Here is a 21,722-nt window from a genome sequence, read left to right on the forward strand (position 1 = left end):
AACTACGAGGTTTTGATCCTAATCTTTTTTAAGATGGTACGTAGGCAATGGGTTTATCCATTCAAACAAAAAATTGTAAATAACTTGTATATTCTCTTCTCATCTCTCCAATCATGTTTGCACAAACAAATTTTTCACAAAATACCAACCTTACAACAAGTGTGAAAAGGGCTCCCTAGGAGTACCTAGGATGTTTTGGGTGCTTAACACCTTCAATTGCATAACCAACCCCCTTACCCCGATCTCTGACATTTTTATTAGTTTTTGATTCAATAAAACTTCTCGGTTTTTGTTCGCTTTCTAACCTTTTCTTTGGATAAATAGAAGTGCGGTGGCGACTCAACTTGTATGGTTTACTTTTGATTTAGTCAATAAATCTAAAGGTAACGAATACCCCGCTACAATAATGAAAATACTCGACATTGGATCAAGGTTTTAATTTTGTGTTTTGACTGAATTGGATTGTAGTGAGTCAATCATTTACTCGATTAATTAATAATCGAGTAGGTCTCATTGTAAGAAAGCCCAAGAGTAAGCTATGCGAGGTTGATGACGATGCTTTAAAAGCGATCGACTTACAAAGGTGTTTAAAAATGGGCTCGATGTTAAATCGAGAATTGTATGATTCATAGTGGTTTGTGGTTTGGAAATAATTGTGAAATTGCGAGAAAGCAAAGGTAGGGTGTATAAAAAAACACTTGGACTCAAAGGTCAATCACACACAAAAATTCACCAAATAAAAACTTGAATGGACTCAAAGGCCCACTAATCCTAGTAAATTCAAAAATGTAGAAATAATGAAAAAAAGTAGAATTGTTTGTGTAAACTAAATCATACACCAAAACATTGTTGGATACACAATCGCACCTAGGACCCATAACACTAACTAGTCCTCTTTTTAATAATATAAAAAAAATAGATCCATCCCTACTTTCGCAAATTTAATAAATGATATCTTTCTCCCATGACAAAAAGAGGGCTAAAGATCTATCATCTAACACTAAAAGAAACTCAGTATTTAGTCCAGGACCAAGTTCTCAGGAGGATGCATATGATATAAACAAAACCTGCAATATTTAGGCTAGGCCCTCATCTATATTTATTTACACACTAAACAATCAACAACAAAGAATTTAAAACAAATAATGTCCTTACTACATCTATAGCTAAACATCATTATTTTGTCATTTTAACTACGTGAGATTAAAGAACACGTCCATAGCATCATGGCCTAGCAAATGAGAATCGATTCCAATTGAAAATAAATAAATGGATTAAATATGAATTAATCCAAACAATTAACATGATAGTGAGAGTCAAGAAGTAGTACCTAGCTACCATCTCACAAAGTCCAAGTAATAATAGCAAAATAAAACCATGTGCAATTAGGAATCCTTGGTGAGAAATGATGCAACGTTTATGTTTCTATTAAGGTCATGGACTTTCTTTTCATCATCCATTAAGCCATTCACTTAATATCCAGATAATATTTAAAATTATAACAAAGCAACACCTAAACACTAAGTAACTCACTAATAAACAATATTCAAACACACAAAGAAAACATAAATCCAGAACCATCCCTGCAACATACATAATTTAAATCCAAAAACAAACAACAACATCCTGTACAATATTAAACACTAGTAGAAACAAAAAAATCCAAAAAAAAATCGAAAATCGAACAAGTTGACTTTGTCAGGACCGCCATAGAAGAGTTAATTTGATGATTACGGTGATAACTACAGAAGTGCGTCGAGAAATTTACCGAGATGAAACTGAATTATTGTGCGTGGTGATGGAGTTTGCCGGAAAAGTTACTGTGAAAGTGGAAGTGGTGTTGAGCGGTGATGATAGTGAGCTAGGAAGTTTCTCGGTTGGAACAATGGCGGCGGACAAGTTCAGATCGCCGTTGTTGGAGGGAGGATGGGTTGAAGGTAGTGAGTTATGGATCCGAGTTCAGAAGTGGAGAAATGTTCGTTTCCCATTTCTTCGTGGCGTGGTTGTGGGTGTTGCTCCTTCCGAGGATTTGAAGCTCGATGTATGGATGACTATCGGCGAAGAAGGAGGCGTATCGGATTTGGACGGTGGTGTTCGTTCACGGGGGATGTTGGTAAAGGGTGGTTTGCGCCAGTAGTTTAGATGGGAGAATATGAAAGGGTGATTTGGTGATTACGGAAATCGTGAGGTTCCGCGGCGGATGCGAGATGATGAACAGTGAAGCGGAGGTTGGAGACGGAGGAGGGCGGCGTAAGGGTGACATTGAAGGAGGTTCGGCGGTGAGGAAGAAAGCTGAACAGCTTTTCCTTTTTTCCTTTTTCGTTTTTTTTTTCTTGGGTGAGTGGAGTGAGGTAGGTGGAGAGAGGACTGAAAGACGTGTCGTGTACTGAATGAATAAAACGTGTGTGTGATGGATTGGAGAGAGAGGGAAAACGTGAGAGAGTTGAGAGAGGTGAGGGAGATATAATTGGGTGATGGGAATGAGGTGTCAGGCTCCAGCTGTTTTTTTTCTTTTATTTCTATTTATTTAATTTCTAAGTTTTTGATTGGAAGAATAGGAAAAACGTGGATTGCTATGATTTACCATTGATAAATCTTGATCTAGCCATCATGAATGACTCAAAGGAATACCAAGAAACACATACTTTGTCAAATAATTTAAAATGTCTAGAATGCAGTTTCTATATAATTTAATTGATAAAAAAACAATTAAAATCAAACTTAACCAAATAGAATTCACAACTCCTAAAATAAAATAAAAATAAAAACAGGGAAATTTTTATTTATGTATCCTGATTATCTTGGCAAATAAAATGACTGACGGTGAATGAAAGTCGGACGAAAATTTGCTCAAAAAATTAAATCGAACACACTAAAATGATCAGCACGAAATATACTTAATGAAAAAATACAGCATTTCCTCAAATTCTGAAATAAATTTGCACCGGTTAAAAGGCTTAGGCGGGTCAAAACGCAACCGAAACGGTCGCTGAAAAATCTGACGAGCACATCAGGTTAAACTACTTGAATCGTAGATTAATAATACTGGCGTCTGCAATTTTAATTTTGAAACTTTTTACCCGCTGATTTTGCATGTTCTCGAGAAACGATTTAACCAATTTGTCTGTATTTTCAATAAATTTATTCCGACTGATATTTTAAGTATTATTCATGATGGAATGTATGTCATGCTGTGCGTATGATGCAAATTAAAAATGAAATCAATTTTACCGAAATTTAAATATGTTCGGACAAAATTGGGGTATGACAACTGCCCATATTTAATTAACTTGAACCAGAAGGTAAGAATGACAGCAGTCTTCATACATTCATGGTGGAAGGTGATTAAATACGAAAAGATCCAAATTTTGTCCTTTGAAATGCAATGGAGAAATGTGGAAAGAAAATGCAATGGATTCTAACAACACCAAGGTATTAGGGGTAAAATGGCAAACCAATGCCAACCCTCGAGTCGACATTTAAACCATGCAGGAGTCGTCATTGATGTAAGGACAAAACTGAACAGATTTCCTGGCGACAAAAGGACGACAGTAGAAATTACCACCACCAAAAGGATAATAGTAATTCAACACGATTTCCAAAATCGTCATCACCAAAAGGATGATGGATAAGCCGAGCTTCAAAAGTAGTCATCACCAAAAGGATGATGGTTACAGTGGCCACAACAAAGATCGCCATCACCAAAAGGATGATGGTAAGATCAACAACAAATCTCGCTATCACCAAAAGGATGAAAGTTAGACACAATCCAAAAGATTTCCATCACCAAAAGGATGATGTCCGTCACCCCAAAAGGATGATGGTTATTCTGATAAAGTTTCCCGTTACCGAGAGTATAATATCAAACCAACCATCAAAAGGATGACAGTCAACTCATCAATTCAAAGATCACCGTCACCAAAAGGATGAGGGTAAGATTTAACAACAAAACTTGTTATCACCAAAAGGATGACAATAAGTCAACGATCACCAATGATCACCGTCACTAAAATGATGAAGGTAAAGTCACACAACAAACTTGTTATCACTAAAAGGATGATAATAAGTCGAAACTCAATGATCACCATCACCAAAAGGATGAAGGTAAATTACAAAACAAAACTCGTTACCACCAAAAGGATGATAATAAGTCAAAACAGTCACCATCACCAAAAGGATGAAGGTAAGAACAAAACTTTAAAACTTGTTATCACCAAAAGGATGACAATAAGCACACAACTCAAACGATCACCATCACCAAAAGGATGAAGGTAAGATCAACAACAGAACTTGTTACCACCAAAAGGATGATAATAAGTCAATAACCTTAAATATCACTGACACCAAAAGGATGACAGTAAGATCGAACAAACAGAGCTTGTTATCACCAAAAGGACGGAACTTCAAAACTTGTTATCACCAAAAGGATGATAATAAGCCGAAACAAACTTAATGATCGCCATCACCAAAAGGATGAGGGTAAGATCAAAACAAAACCCGTTATCACCAAAAGGATGATAATGAGTCCAACTCAAATGGTCGCCGTCACCAAAAGGATGAAGGTAGGATTAAACAACAAAACTCGTTACCACCAAAAGGATGATAATAAGTCGCTAACTTTTACGGATCACCGTCACCAAAAGGATGAAGGTAGGATCGAACAACAAAACTTGTTATCACCAAAAGGATGATAAATAAGTTATAATAACTTCAAAGATTGCTGACACCAAAAGGATTACAGTGGGGTTAAACAACAAAACTTATTACCACCAAAAGGATGCCAATAAGCTTTAATAACGATAGGTCTCCATTCACCAAAAGGACGAAGGTTGGACCCAAAACTTCAAGGATCTTTGACACCAAAAGGATGACCGTAAGATTAAACGACACAACTTGTTATCACCAAAAGGATGATAATAAGCTTTAATAATGCGAGGTCGTCATTCACCAAAAGGATGAAGGTTGGACAAAAACTCTAGGGATCTTCGACACCAAAAGGATGACAGTAAGATCACAAATGTCAAGGATTTACCATTATCAAAAGGATAACGATTATCGTAAACAGGGTGATGATTAATATTATTCCTTAATGGACTTTCACCAAAAGGATGATAGTGAGAACAATATTTGGAGAAATAAGGCTACTGACAAAAGGTTCAATAAGCCTGACTTGTTGTGTAGTATTGGAACATTACTGGGTAATACTGCTGGGGTATCGACAACAAAAGGTTGCAGAAAAATATTCGCTAGGGAGGTGTAACTTCTATCAGTAAAAGGTTACCGGAAACGACTCATTGAGAGATGCTCAATGTGAAACAAGGTACGTGTTTAGAGAATCAATGTTTGACTTAGTTGAGGACAACGTCTTATCAACAAAAGGTTGAAGGATGTAACTCAATGGGGAACGCCCGATGATAAGGTAAGAAATCACTCAGAGAAAAACAATGACTCAACTGAGGGTTGGCCTGGATGCCTATAACTAAACCTTGGATTTTGATTCGTGTTTATGTGCATAGATGATATGCGTGCAAAGATGTATGAGATGATGCATGTGATGCATGTTTGAATGCAAAGGATGATGGGTTGGTTTGGGATTGGCCTCCCTTTTCAAAGGTGATGTATTTTCTGGAAACCAATGTTGGTTGTATTTGTTTGTGTGGGGGTGCCAGCAAGGTGGACTTTGGCTTTTTGTAATTGTCGATGTGGATTGGACTGTTGGTTAGTGAAGGGTCCTGACTTCCCGACACTCGGTAGTTGATGATGTGATGAACACACAACAGAAGTGGATACTCTCAGTGCCCCAAGTTTGACCTCTTGCCGATACGTTATGTTTTTTCCTCTGAGGCGATCTCGACTTTTTCCCCTGATGGGTTTGGCCAGCCTATGACTGAGCATAGCGACGTGATCAATGCATGATGATTATGCCTTTGACGTGCCCCAAGGATTCTTATCAAACATGTGATGTTGTATTGGCGTGAACTTTCGACATCTTGGTTGTGAATTCAATCAATTTCCAGTGTCTGTCACAATCCGCTTGACCGTTTTTTGTTGTTGAAGATATTGAGGGAAACTGCCCCTTGCAACTTGTCTTGCCCCATTCTATAGGGTGTTCAAAGGGATTCTCCTTGAAAGGAAATCTTAGGAGTGATTATATCATGACGTGGTCTAAGTTTGTTTTTTCAATGTCTGATTCTGGCAATGGTCTGTCCCTGATTAGCCTCTGAAGGGCCTGCCCCAGACGTACTGAGTATTGAAGTGTTTTTCCTCCCTGATCAACCGATGCCTGGAGATTTGTCTTATACTGGCTACTTCTTGAGTCAATATAATCAAAATGATGTCACGCCCCTGATTCATAGGATTATGAGATGGTTTTGATTCATGTCAGCACCGACGATCAAGTACCTCTTGAATTACCCAGTGTTGGAATTTTCTCGATGTCAAGTACTGACTGGCAATTAAGAATTGTTATCCAAGAAATGGTGGTTTTAATGCAACAATTATGCATGTTTTGAAAAACAATCATTCATTTGGAGTGGTGTGGTAGTGTATGACGAGTGGATCATGTGTCCAATCGCGGTGCTTGACTTTGCTAGTGTGTGGCGATGCAGCGAGGATAGAATATTAGCAAACCTTTAGGAGTCAGTTTACGCAACCTTGCTGTTTATACGCTTTCAGAATAAACCTTACTTCAATTAGGTCTTTTGAAGGTTGTAACGTGGCTTGGTTCATGGTTATTGAAACAAAAGGATATAAGACTCAAAGTTTATTTTAACTCATCCCTCCTTCATGATGATCTCCAATCCTACGTTCAGTTAATTCGACACACACTTGCTTTTGCGAGAGTTCAGCAGTGCAATACCCCTTGAAGTGACAGTCATTTTATCTTGCTCTTCATGGATGTTGGTGACCTTTTGATTTTGGTATGATGGTCACCGATTCTTGTTTTGTTTTATTTGAGGATTTTCATTGTCTCCTTTGATTTTTGTTTTGATCCCTGATTTTTTGTATGGACTACTTTGTTTGAAGCTTTAATCCATCGGGATTGCCCCAGTTTTTGCCTAAGTCTCCTTTTAGGGTGTTGGACTTAGCGGGCTTTTTCTTTGATGAAAATTGTGACTGCCAAATCTTTGGTCATTGAAGAATAACCGACATAGATTTTGGATTTGTATGGTTCCTTCGACACTTCAGGATGTGTGTGAAGAATATCATGGGATTGATCCTTGTATGGGATATTTCATCTTGTAATTTGAATGTGTAGTTAAATTAACTGAACACTACCCTGTCCCAGGTTAAGCATAAGGGTTTGTAGATCCGAAAGAACTCCTACTTCTAGGCTCGAAGTGGTTGACTAGGGATTAACTCCTTATGTCTCCAGCGTTTGGGGATTTGAAACAATGTTTGTACATCATTAGCAGAATTTTATCCGAAAGCATACATTCAGCAATTATGCGTATTTTGTTCTCGTCATCATCCTTCCAACATTTACTAACGATAGTGTGATAGAGAAAGTGAAGTGGAAGAGTATGTGTTTGTGATTTGCAAATGTGATAGATGAGTGGATATGAAAAATTGATTCAAAACATGCATATTCATCCCATTAATAAGACCAAATACAAATAACAATGTTTAAAGCATACAGTACTTAAACAAACAAGAACAAATTACAAAAGTGTGAAATGGCAAAAATGGCATAATGATTGCCTTCATTTGAAGAAACGAGACTTCATCTCTTGATTCTCTGTTTGGGAATTGCTCTTCTTGTCCAGGCCGGTGGGAAGTTTTATCTTCGAGCTTCACTCGATTCTGCATGCGCCGGCACGAGATTTGTTGCAACATTTGGCCTAACTGGTGTGAAGGTAACCACCTTACTGTCAATCAGGTCCTGGACTTTGTGTTTGAAAGCCTTGTAATTCTCCACTGTATGCCCTGGGGAACCCATGTCATACTCGCAGTGAGCATTGGCGTCGTAGCCTGGTGGGTAGGGTGGAGTTGTGGGTGTTAGCTCCTTCAAAGCAATTGATCCATCCTTTAGCAGGTAGGGAAGGATCTTGCTGTATGGTACTGGAAATGGATCAAAATGTCTTTCTGGTCTCCTTGCCCTCTGCTGGTTAGGTTGACGTTGTGGTGGAGCATGTTGTTGCTGATAAGCTGGCTTTTGATAAGGCTGTTGATATTGTTGTTGATAGGGTTGTTGATACGGTGTTGGGATGACAGCGGCAACCTGATGATAAGGCATAGGAGCATATGGATGTGTCCTATATCCTCCTCCTCCCATTATGGCATTGGTCTTCCCTTCTGGCTTCTTTAGGAGATTAGGATAAGGTTTCTTCATCCCACTTGAAGCATTGGCAGCGCAAGGTAGCTTTCCTTTCTTGATTTGGCTCTCAATTCGTTCTCCCACAGAGACGACCTCAGCAAAAGTTGGGAAACTGGATCCTACCATCTTCTCTATGTATTGGGTATGCAGAGTTCCCATAAACATATCAATCAGCTCCTTATCAAGAAGAGGAGGTTGGACACGAGCTGCTAGCTCTCTCCAACACTGGGCGTACTCCTTGAATGACTCATTGTTGCGTTGAGTCATGTCTTGCAGCTGTGTGTGATTGGGTGCTAGATCAGTGTTGTACTGATAATGCCTAAGGAAGGCTTCAGCAAGGTCTCTCCATGACTGGACTTGTCCTCTTTCTAATTGCATATACCACTCCAAGGATGCCCCACTGAGGCTATCTTGGAAGTAATGAATCAGGAGTTGATCATTACTGATGTGGGCAGCCATCTTGCGACAGTAGGCTCTGAGGTGAGTTCTCGGGAAACTAATCCCTTTGTACTTGTCAAAGTCCTGGACTTTGAATTTCTGCGGAATCACGAGGCCTGGTACCAAGCACATGTCAACAGCGTCCAAACCGGGAGTAATGTGAACCTCCAAGGACTTGAATTTCTCTTCTAAAGCAAGGAGTCTCTCAACAGCTGGGTCTACGAGACCTCCAACAACGGGTTTGGCGGGTTGTGGCATGAAGAAAACGTCATATGGATCTTCATCACCCATCACAGATTCGTGTTGAGCAAATGTAGCAGAATGCTCGTGGGGTTTCACATTGTCCATTGGGATCGGAATAGGGATCGGTCCTCCTCTAGGCTGAGCAGGATTACCATCAAGGTCAGTCTCTACAAGGATACTACGCGATGCTGATCCAAAATGAGCAGCAACTCTTTTGGCTTCGACGCTAGTCTCAGCATCCTTCTCCTTCCGGGCTAAGAGAAACATGGTCTCAAGCAAACGATCCATCTTTGCCTGTATGGAGTCAATGTCTGTCCTCATCGAAACGTGGTTGGCTTCAAGCTTATCGAGTGTCATCTTGTAGTTGTGGCGTGTCTCGTACCGGTGTCGAGTAGTCAGCGTTTACTGGACAAAGGGTAGAATATGGTGGAAGCTTTTGTTTCTGGAAGATGGTATGTAATGCATGCTGATGATATGCAAATGCATGAATTTTGTCATGTTTTTCACGAAGGGATACAAATACTCAAGATCAATCATGCATCGTGTACATCAGGATAACAGGAGGAAGTATAGGTTTCTCTGATTACTGAAACTCCCAAGGGTAGGCTCTAAAGTTAATAGGTTCCCAGAGTCATTGACTCTCTTTGAGAACGTCATTGCCGTGACGAAGACTCGTCGGACAGTAATACCCCTAAGATAATCTCATCTTAGGCGAGGTCTTGGTATTGTCCCAAAAAGGAAAACTCCATGGGGATTCTACTATGTGACTCTCAAGTCCAAGGTTCTAACAAGGTTCTCAGAGTCATAGATCGAGGTTGGAAATATCACTGTAAGGTAATAATACGTCCAAGGGATCTCATCTGATTGGGGTTTTCGTATTAACCCAACCAGTATGAAACTTTGTAGGTTAATACTACATAACCACCGGGTATAGTGGGTTGAAAGTTCCCTAGAGTCATTGATCCAACTTAAAACACCATCGCCGTGACAAAGGCTCGTCGGACAATAATATCTCAAGAGAATCTCCTCTAGGTGGGGTCTTCGTATCTTCCAAACAAGGAAGACTCCTCGTGGGCATCCACAATGCAACCACCAACTTAAACTTATGGTTTTTATCAGACTCGGGTAGAGAGCCTATCTCACAAAGTACCAACAATCAGAGAACCCCAATAATATCATAAGAAATAAACCACAACAATAATTATACAGAATAATAATAACAGAATAAAGATAACAAACAAACAGACAAGATTAACAATCAATACAGATATTGAACTAAGCTAGGCTTCACTCTCTTTTCGTTGTTGATATTCCCCAGCAGAGTCGCCATCTGTCGCACCTCAAAAAAATGTGATCCCTCGCGATAGGACGCGAAAAGATGTCCTTCGAACAGAGTCGCCACCGAACTTTATTCATTCCAATGGAGGAATAGGAAAATATCGAGAAAACCTTTAGAAAATAGAATAATGGTCGTCGCAACCATATTCGGGTTCGGGAGTGGATTACGCAAGGGGAAGGTATTAGCACCCCTCACGTCTGTTGCACTCAACGGGAACCTTTTAGTTCAATTTTGCGATTTGAGTGTTAACTTATGTTTGTCTGTTTTATTCGAGTAATTAGAGTTGGTAATAAATATGGATGAAGACCTCAGAAGGGAGAAAGGGAGGTTTTTTATTAGTGTGCTTGCGAAGATACAACAATCTCCTGCCTACGTATCCTTATGGTGCAATAAGGAAATCAGAGCGTCCGTAGTTCGGGCTACTACGAATATTTGGTGTGTTTTGTTTTGATGAACGACTATGTAGGTCGGCATTCTAACGGCTAAATGTTGGCTTGTCTACTCTCAAGGGAGGCTCTAGCACTAGTTTGTTGTGTGCATTAGAAAGGATTAACAGTGTTCTTTTGAAAGAAAGGTTTTGGTCACATGGGGGATGACGAGTTGAATTGACGTGTTGGATTTCGTGTTTGACTGGTTTCGATCGCACGAGGGCGAGAAAGATAGGTCTGATGTGTTAAGATATTTTTGGTTGGATGACGATTACTCGGATAGTCGAGTAAGATAACTCGTATCCTAATAATCGGGAAAGGGAATAGAAGACTCTAGACCACTTTCTTTTTCATCCTTAATTTTAAAAAAGGATTTTGATAATGATTAAGGTGTTTTGAATGGATGACGAATACTCGGATAGCCGAGTAAGACAACTCGTATCCTAATAATCGGGAAAGGGAATAGAAAACTCTAGACCGCTTTCTGTTTCATCTGAGTAGTTATGAAAATAAGGTTGTGTATGGTTGATGTATTTTAGAATGAACGACAAGTACTTGAATGGCTGAGTAAGACAACTCATATCCAAGCATTTGAGAAGGGGAATTGAAAACTCAAGATCGTCTCCCTTTTCGTATAGTTTTGATTGATTTATTAATTGATTTGCGGAAAAATGACAATTGTTCGACTAACCGAGTAAGAGAACTCGTATTCAAACAATTGAGGAAAGAAGTTGAAGGCTCAAAGTCATCTCCCTTTTCATTTGATTTAATCGGGGTGTGGAAGTTTGTAGAGGCACTACGCCAAAAAGGTTTTTTAACAGCGCATCTTAGACAGTGCTTTTAAAAGAAAGCGCTGTCTAAGGTTAAAATAAAAATAAAACACGGAAAATGTTCTAAAAAAATAATGAAAGCGCTGTCTAAGACCCCCCCTTAGACAGCGCTTTTAGAAAGCGCTTTTAAATATAGACCTTAGTCAGCGCTTTTGAGAAAGCGCTGTTTAAAGTCTTTCAATTTAAAAAAAAATTAAAACCAAAAGCGCTGTCTAAGGTGGGGGTTTAGAAAGCGCTTTTGGAAAGCGCTGTCTAAGGCTTATCTTAGAAAGCGCTTTCCACAAAAGCGCTGTCTAAGGTCTAATTAAAATTAAATTTCAGACTTCTATTTTCGTTCTCAGTTCTTTTTGTTTTCCCTCCTGCGATTAAACCCCTCCAGCGAACCCTAACAGCGAACGAGAATACATTGTAATCATTCGGTTTCAATACCAGAAAGTGTTTGAAGAATCGGTTTCAGAACATCATTTCTACTGCGGTATGTTCTTCATTTCTGCATTTTTTCATTTCTGATTCAGTTCGTCATTTCTACTGCGTTTTGTTCGTCATTTCTTAACATTTTACCGATTCTCTCTAGTTTGTACGATTTGTCCTTACCGATTGTATATCCTATGTAAGCTTTTTCACACTGGTCACTCGAGAACGAAGGTTAACAAAGAACATGACGGTCACTCATGAACGGGGGTTATCGAAGCTCGCACCGGTAACTTACTCTTGGCTCCTCTGTTGTACCCTTTTCTCATCTCTCTTGACTGCTTTCTTGCTAGGGTTTAATTTTTTATTGTATTTTTCTCACTAATGATTGTTGGAATCACATCATAAATTGAAACTATGTTACTTTGAATTTTTGATTTTTTAGGGTTTAAGATTTCTAGTAATTGGTGTTGTGGGAGTCACAGTTGGGCTTGTTGACTCAACTTTAGGGTTTATTGTTTAACATATAGAGATGCATGAAATCTGAATCACAACTACTTTATTGTTTGTGTAAATCATGAAGGAAATATATTTTTTCTATTACGTTATGTGAACTTGGGATAACAGGGGAGCAATACTTAGGCTTTTGAATAACCAATAAGCTCAACTAATGATTTGGATAATAATCTCTTCAAGTCTGCAATGTTGTATTTTAGTTAATGTTGCTAAGTTGTAGTCAAATGCTTCCCCTATGGTTTCAGCTGTTACGATGATGTCAGGCTGTTGTCTTTTGATTGATTATGTCATTCTGGTTTGTATTTCTGGGTCTGTGTGTTCTGCAGAAAGTTTAGTTTTGGAGGTGTATAACCGACTTGTATTAGGGTCCTGTTGGCTTTTGCTGTCATTAGTGTTGGATTTTGCTTTTAGGTGCAGTTTGATATATTAGATACTTTGGGATGTCTATTATACAGTTAGTATGTATTCAATTAAAATATGTGTATGTGTTTTTTAAGGAGTATACAACTTTTTTGCTATATGATTTTAGTATATAATGTTGCAAGATAACTTGTGTGTATAAATGAAGTGGTGACTTGTCTTGGTTAGAGAACTTGTTGAACAAGTTATAGGAGTAGATGAGTTTTTTTATCTAGTAACTGTTGTCACATATCATCTGAATTGGAATAGTTAGCTAGGCTACTTAATTACTACAAATTAACAATTTTAATCTTGTAACTGTTTTGCGTGTGCATTTGACACCTATCATTTCTTTAACACTAGTTTTCATTTTCAGCGCATACTCTCTCACCTCCGTTCATCTTTCTCTCCGGCTCCTGTCTTGCCGCCATTAGACATTCATATTGTAAGTTTAATCTTTTCGTTCCTTCCTCATTCTACAAATGTTTCACACTTATCATTTCTTTAACACTAGTTTTCATTTTCAGTCCATACTCTCTCATTGTCGTTCATCTTTGTCTCGTGCTCCTATCTCGCCATCATTATACATTCATATTGTAAGTTTAATCTATGTTATTTCCTCATATATGAGTAGATGCGTTTTGCAGTCCTCTCTAAATTGTCTAATTTATTCATATTTGTTATGTTTTGCCTTGTAAGTGAGTCACATTAGATTGAATAAATTGATATGAAATGAGTTCCTTGGAACTAAGTCCTTTCTCTTGACAAAAAATTGTAATTGTTATTACTGATGTATAATGTGAGGATTACTTTATGATAGCAGTATATTTTCCATGAATGAATTAGCTGGGAGAAACACAAAAGTTTTTGTTGTGCATGTAGTCTTAAATAGTATATAGGCACAAAGTTTAGACCACTAATTTCACAGGATATGTTATTATGATTGAGTGCGTTTTTGTCTAACAGTTCTGAAAATGTGTGTTATAATCAAACATGATATATAGTTTTCTGTATCGGACAGGTTTATGGTGTCAGATATGTGTTAGACACCGATACTTTGACTATTTTGGAGTATCGGGGTTTCCTAGAGTTCAAGAGATTTGGTAGATTGCTGATTATATCCTTAAGCTAACATTTCTCTAAAGCCTAAATATACAAATCAAATTGATTTTGTGTGGAATCCATTTATTTTGTGTGAAATGAAAAACACCAACATATAGCTAGTAGGTAGTCTGTTATATGAAAATTGTGAATTTGGTAATCAAGTCAGAGAGCTTTCTAGGAATTATTTTAGAAGTGAAATAGATGAGCTTTTGTTTTGGTTCTAACTTTTAATATATGGATTCTTGGTGAATGCTGATGAATACATATTTGTGCCTTTTATGTTTTTAGGGATTATGACATAAATGAAACTTTGTTCAATATTTTCAGAAGCTGGCACAATATTGAGCTAATTATATCCATATCTATGATAGACTCTATACACTTTATCTAATTTAATAATCTATTTTTCTATTCAACAACTGTCTACAATTATTTCCTATCATGTGTTACATTTTCTATTTTTTTAAAGCCGCATAATACTCTCTAACTATGTACAAAAACAAATTTCTCCATGGAATACAGACAAGCTATATGGAGCATTACCTTCTGCTAAGGTTCCTATTCTGTTGTGAATGATGCACATATTTTTTAGAAAGCGCTTTTTAGAAAAGCTTACATAGGATAAATTTTAATCTAAGGGGGGGGCTTAGACAGCGCTTTTTGAAAAGCGCTGTCTAAGGTATACCTAAAAAAATTAAAATAGGAGGGTCTTAGAAAGCGCTTTTGGCCAAAGCGCTGTCTAAGGGGGTGGGGCTTAGACAGCGCTTTTCAAAAGCGCTGTCTAAGGTATACCTAAAAAATTTAAAATAAGAGGGTCTTATAAAGCGCTTTTGGCCAAAGCGCTGTCTGGGGGAGGGGGGGGGGCTTAGACAGCGCTTTTAAGATTTAAAAAAGCGCTGTCTAAACCTTTAGCAGCGGAGGTTTAGACAGCGCTTTAAAGCGCTGTCTAAGGCTAAAAAAAGCGTTGTCTAAGGTCTTGTTTGTTGTAGTGAGGAACGACAATTATTTGACTAACCAAGTAAGAGAACTTGTATTCAAATAATCGAAGAGAAAAATTGAAGACTCAAAGTCAATCTCCCTTTTTGTTTCTTATTATAAAATGATTCGATTTGTTTGTGCTTAGGTGAATAGAAGTGACGACTATTTGACTAACCGAGTAAGAGAACTCGTATTCAAATAATCGAGGAGAGGAATTGAAAACTCAAAGCCATCCCCCTTTTCATTTCCAAATGAAATGGTATTTGATTGTGATTGGATATGTTATTTTAATAATGAAAATACTCGACATTGGATCGAGGTTTTAATTTTGTGTTTTGACTGAATTGGATTGTAGTGAGTCAATCATTTACTCGATTAATTAATAACCGAGTAGGTCTCATTGTAAGAAAGCCCAAGAGTAAGCTATGTGAGGTTGAGGGCGATGCTTTAAAATCGATCGACTTACAAAGGTGTTTAAAAATGGGCTCGATGTTAAATCGAGAATTGTATGATTCATAGTGGTTTGAGGTTTGGAAATAATTGTGAAATTGCGAGAAAGCAAAGGTAGGGTGTATAAAAAAACACTTGGACTCAAAGGTCAATCACACACAAAAATTCACCAAATAAAAACTTGAATGGACTCAAAGGCCCACTAATCCTAGTAAATTCAAAAATGTAGAAATAATGAAAAAAAGTAGAATTGTTTGTGTAAACTAAATCATACACCAAAATATTGTTGGATACACAATCGCACCTAGGACCCATAACACTAACTAGTCCTCTTTTAGTAATATAAAAAAAAATAGATCCATCCCTACTTTCTCATATTTAATAAATGATATCTTTCTCCCATGACAAAAAGAGGGCTAAAGATCTATCATCTAACACTAAAAGAAACTCAGTATTTAGTCCAGGACCAAGTTCTCAGGAGGATGCATATGATATAAACAAAACCTGCAATATTTATGCTAGACCCTCATCTATATTTATTTACACACTAAACAATCAACAACAAAGAATTTAAAACAAATAATGTCCTTATTACATCTATAGTTGTAGCGGGGTATTCGTTACTGTTAGAGATATTGACTAAATCCAAGGTAAACCATACAAGTCGAGTCGCCACCGCACTTCTATTTATCCAAAGGAATAGTTAGAAAGCGAACAAAACCTAAGAGTTTTATCAAATCAAAAACTAGTAAAAATGTCAGAGATCTGGGTAAGGGGGTTGGTTATGCAATGGGAAGGTTTTAAGCACCCAAAACATCCTAGGTACTCCTAGGGAGCCCTTTTCATACTTGTTGTAGAGGTTGTTGTCTTGTGAAAAAATTATTTGTGCAAACATGATTGAAGAGATGAGAAAAGAATATACAATTTATTTACATTTTTGTGTTTGAATGGATGAACCCATTGCCTATGTACCATCTTAAAAAGATTAGGATCAAAACCTCGTAGTTCGGGTAAAAATCTCAAAATGAGTGAGGGAATTGATTGGTCCAAAAGCCTTAAGGTCTTTTGTTATCCAAGGGAGAAAACTCAAACCAAGACCACAAATCCACCATGTGAGGATAACTTCAACATGCTAGTGAGGGGTTAACCCAATAATAAGCATGGAAGACTCATTGTCCATCACTAAGGATATAGGTGAGTATTACATCTACCTCAAGGATAACTCAAACCTAATAGCTAATGGTTATGAAAAATTTGATTAAGAAGTGGCCATTGAAACCACAAAAGATATTTGGATGGGTTATATTTACCAATGAATAGTATGTACAAAATGGTCAAAGTTGACTTAGAAGTTCAATTCAAAATAAGTGTTATGAAAAGAAAGTTTGAAAATCAAAAGCATGAAGCTTAGGTTTCTAATGTTTGAAAACAAGTGTTAAATGTTTGCACAAAAAAAAGTTTTGGCTTGGGTTAGAATGGAGAGAAGAAGAAGAATGGCTAAGATCCTAAACATACAAGAGGTGAGGGATAAGAAACAAAACAACAAAAGGAGTTCCTCTCTTGAGATCATATTGATGATCCAAGTAGCTCCCATCCTTTGGAATAAGCAATCACAAAAAAAAGCATATACTCAAGAAATCAACAGTCAAATGAAGCTCTTGGAAAGGCTCATCAATGTATTTTGGATCTCTCTCTCTTAGAAGCTCATGGTAATGGTTCCTCAATGAAGCTCAAGTTAGAATCCCTAGCACAAAGAAACACACACATCAAAAGGTTCTATTTACAAATCAAAGAATGGACAAGAGGGAGTTTAGAATATGGTCCTTTCAAAGTCATCTTCAATATTGAGCATTCTAAAGGCCCAATGCCTAGTTGCTCTTTGACTTTTTATAGCACTCTAAAGGCCCAATGCCTTGTTGCTCTTTGACTCCAATTTTGCATAGGGAAAGTCTTAAAGTCTAAGTCCATTTTGTCCAATTCTTTGCCTTTGGTTCACAATCAAACAAACAAAACACAAGCACAAAAGATATATATACAATTATATGCTCAAGTGAGCAAAAGGCAAATGGCATTAACATAAACATGTGCTCCAATGAGCAAAGGAAAAAGCAAATGAATAATATGTACAAGAATGATAAATTGCATAAGAGTAAAGTGCAAAAAATAAATGTTAATAGTTAGTGGTTAGTAGTTAGTGTGCCATAAGGCAAATTTAGCGCTATGTTAAGCAATCGTAATTGGACTTATGTAGAAGTCACAACTATCTGAGGCCGGTCAATAATAATGTAGGCAATAACACAAGTTAGAAGTCTTGATTAGTGAACCAAGTTCCAACAACTTGCCATGCCAAAAAGAAAAAGGAATTGATCTTGTATTGGTTTAAGTCCTTTGCATGATTTAGGAAACAACCTATCCTTAATGCAAAGCCATTCACTTGATCAATTGATCAAGATGAATTAGATTTGAATCAAGGAAGATTAAGTCTCCCTAATCAATGCTAACTTATCAACCTTCAACTCATTGATCAAAAAGAAAAAAAGAAAGAGAAGAAGATGAATGATGGAAATAAAAAAAATGGCAAAATTAAAGTGCATTAAATAAAATGTACCAATCATCATATGTTGACCAATGACATTGAAAGTCAAGGTCAAACACTCAAAAACAGAAATGAGATGAAGATTGGAAGTCAAGAAATAAACAAAATATATTTGGCATTTTTAATACTTGAAATTAAACTTGAATTAAAAATAAAAAGAAAGGTCAAACTTCAAAATCACTTCAAATCAACCTTGAAAGGTCCAAGTGATTTATCCCAAGTTCAACAAGGTCAAACAAAGTTTGATAAAAAATTTCAGCATTTTTAAAAGTCAGAAACTATTTTAAATCAATTAAAAATGAATAAAAATAACCTTATTGAACTAAAATCTCAAATAAATCTCAAATCAATTAGAAAATTGATGAGAATATTTTTCATAGATCCATCATCATTCAAATAGGTTAGGAAAATATTTTTGTATTTTTTGAATATTCAAAACTATTTAAAATGAATTAAAAATAACCAGAAAAGAGAAAATTCACAAAAAATATCAAATGACAAAATAAAAAAATATTAAAAATCAATTTTAGAAACTAGAATTTATTTGGAGAAGAATGCAATTGGTCCCATATTTTTTGGATTTAAAATGAACAAGATATGAATTTTTGAAAATAATGGAAATAAAAGAAATTAAATGGAAATTCAGAAAATATGAAAAATCAGGAGGCGTTGGATCACATTCATTAATTGATGTGGGCAATCTAAAGGCAGGGAGACGCGCGCGCATGGTTTACTTGAGTCAACAGCATCACACATGGCATTATTGAAAGTCATAAGAAGCAAGGGCCAGGATTAGATCTGGAAATAAGAATGGACGGCCACGATTGGATCTGGAGACCAGACGGTGGCCAGCGCCACCGTCTTCTCCGGCTAGCTCCGGTGAGAGCTCAAATTTGTAGAAGAGAAAATGTGCGCCAAAAAACGCGATCCAAGCATCAATCGAAAGAGGAAGTGATGTACATCACTCCTATACCATCCACTTCCACTCTAGATTTCTATTAAAAGAGAAATCAGAGATGGAAGCTTGATGGTGTTCATCATGAACTTCATGGATTTCAACAATTGAGCATTCAAAACAATTGCCTCAATGAAGAGGACTTCAGCCAACACAAAATCCAAGCAAATAGATCAATAAATGGTGAGTTTCGAAGAGAAAACCAGTTGAAGAACAACCTTGAATTCTGGAGATTTGAGCTTGCTTCCTTGCTTCCTTTAGCCAAATAGAAGATCAATGGAGTGTGAGAGAGAGGTCTAGGAACTTTAGATCTAAAAAATCAACCTGATTTAGTTGAATTTCAGATCTGAGAAATTGAAGAAAATTGGAATAGTTCCTTTAGGTGTGGCTCGGTTTTCAGTTCAGCAGCATTTCAGGTTGATTCAAGGATGAAATTTGAATGGAGTGAGGTTCTTATTTATAGATGGAAAGGCAAGGTAAGTGTGATCAAAGTCGTGTGCATGGAATTGGATATGCATTGCATGGGCTTGCATGATCATTCAAAAGGCCCAAATCCAATGCCAAATGCAATCTGAAGTGTAATTGAGCTGAAATGGATGTGTAATTGGCAATGCACAAGCTTATGTAATGAGTTTCAATGTGTTATGCATAATTGAACCAAAAACTTCTCCTCTTCGAAAATGCCATTTGCCAAATCCAAACATGATCATGTGAGTAATGGTTGGAAAGGTCTTGATGTAAGGAACAAATGTTATGTTGGACAAAAATCCATTTGAAGTGTGGAAATTTGTGAATTTTGAGTTTAAAGTGTAAGGTGCAAAACATGTAAAGGCAAGGTTTCCAAATTTGGCCAATGTTCAAGCCCCTCTGTTTTAATGATGAAAGCTTCAAATGAAAAAAACTCCAACATCAAAGTTGTAGATCTCCTCAAGAAAATCAAAATGGACTTAAATTTTGCATCATTTGGATTTTTGATAAAAGAGTTATGGGCACTTGACGTTCGACTTTTTTGCCTTTCAATGCATTTGGTCCAAAGTGACCTATAATGTTTTGCATTATCACATGTATTTCCTTTGAGATTTTGAATTTTTTTCAACATAACATTTGAAGTAGACATCTAAAGCTGTCCAATGCATTTGATCCCACCTCAAAATCATAAAAAATGAATGAGTTATGTTCTTGGGAAGTTGACCCAAAATTAGGGTTTCAGTCAAAATGACCTATAATGTCTTGGAATGGATGATGACCTTCCAAGCTTCAAATCAATTTTTGATGAACATGAAATTTGTTCATATAGTCCTTAAGAACTTTTTTTTTTGGGATCATCTTCATTTGACCAACACATAAAACGTTAGGTCTCAGTGCATTTCAAAATAGTCAGATGAATTGACTGATCAACTTCTCAAGCCCACAACTCATAACTTGATGGATTGATGATTGAGGAAACTCAAATAAGTTCAAATATGCATGAAATGATGAGTTAAAGGACTTCCCTTGATTGTATTTGACCATGGGCTGAGGTTGCTTCATGAGCAAGGCATTGTGGTACACAGATGAACTAGGGCTTCCTTGAGAAACAAAAACTCAAACCCTCTGATTTGGTTTGATCAAAATGATGAATTGAGATACTAGGGAGGCATATTTGATGGACGAGAGCTTTGGGAACCATTACCATGCTTTCTATCATCTTCACTTGGCCATATCTTTGCACAAAGGATCTCCTTAAAGCTCTTGACCTTGTGATTGCTCAAGCTACAAACAAGAAATGTTAGTGACATATTTTTGTGCTTTTTGGTTAGTAAACAAAATAAGAAAAGCAATGATATACAATTCAAGCATGCTTGGTGATCTCAAACCACTCTCAAGAAGTCCCACCCAAAGGTAAGGGGAGCCAAGATGCTTATGATCCTTGAGGCAATGTAAATTGTGATGCCATGAGGGATCTTAGGGTCAAAATTAGGGTCTTACAGATGCCCCTATTTAAGGTCATTCTAGCCGGAGAAGTGAAGGTTAAAATCTTCGTCTCGATGCGGTAGAATGGGCTTAAATAATAACAAAGAGACGAATTTTGGTCCCTAAGAGACCTCATGATGCAAATGTATGTATGCAAAAGGGTAATATTCTGTGGAGATATATGTCCAGAAAGAAGAAAAGAAATCAGGAGACACTGATAATCCATGTGAGTGATTTATTCCATGGGACGGAGACTCTAGGACTCTTATGGGGATAGAAGAAAGGGGGAAAATGCATGAGCAGGGCACGACTCAAAACTTGGGGAGTAGAATTCCCAAGGGAATAAATCAATGGAATGACCCGAGCTGACTCGGAAGCGCATGTATTGGGGAGTATGCCAATACAACAGAACTTATCCTTACGGATACTTCGGATAAAAATCCGGACTCCAGATGGGGAACAATCCACTAAGGGACTGTGCTGGGGAAAACCCTTTAAACAGGACTCCGCTGGAAAAAAAATCACTAAGGGACTCTGCTGGGGATATCCAACGGGACTCTCCTGGGGAAGCAGCGGGATGAGGTATTACCGGTTACTGGGTAAGGGTGAGAGAACAATATGCTCGGGAAGAATGAATATATAAGACCGGTATAAGGGTGAGAGATATCAAACATCCGAAATCATTTGAGGAAGACCTAAAAAAGGTATACTTCAGCTCAGAAAAGTCTGACTCCACAGGGGATAAAAAGTCAAAATAGGGAGTAG

This window comes from Lathyrus oleraceus, chromosome 5, assembly GCF_024323335.1.
Source record: "Lathyrus oleraceus cultivar Zhongwan6 chromosome 5, CAAS_Psat_ZW6_1.0, whole genome shotgun sequence".
NCBI classification, from domain to species: Eukaryota; Viridiplantae; Streptophyta; class Magnoliopsida; order Fabales; family Fabaceae; genus Lathyrus; species Lathyrus oleraceus.